Source organism: Nestor notabilis, unplaced genomic scaffold (assembly GCF_000696875.1).
Source record: "Nestor notabilis isolate BGI_N333 unplaced genomic scaffold, ASM69687v1 scaffold11343, whole genome shotgun sequence".
Lineage (NCBI taxonomy): Eukaryota > Metazoa > Chordata > Aves > Psittaciformes > Psittacidae > Nestor > Nestor notabilis.
The window spans coordinates 1-263 of record NW_009922393.1 but is presented as its reverse complement, the minus strand read 5'-3'; positions in this window follow the sequence as shown (position 1 = coordinate 263).

Below are 263 nucleotides of genomic sequence, written 5' to 3'. Positions count from 1 at the left end.
TAAAGCCACAACTTGACCTTTGAGAACAGCCATTTTTTTGGGGGAAAAAAAAAATCTTGCTTTTGGGGGTTTGTGCATCTTTGCTTGCAAAGGGTGAGTGGGCACTTCTCCATCCACCCCTCGACGCCAGCGGTTTGGCTCCATCTACATGCAGTGACTCGGAGAAAGAAGTTACGGGTACCTGTAGGCAAGAGCCTTTAACTTATATCAAAAAGGTTTATTCCAGAGAATCTGTGTATATATCTATAAATATATCCTGTATA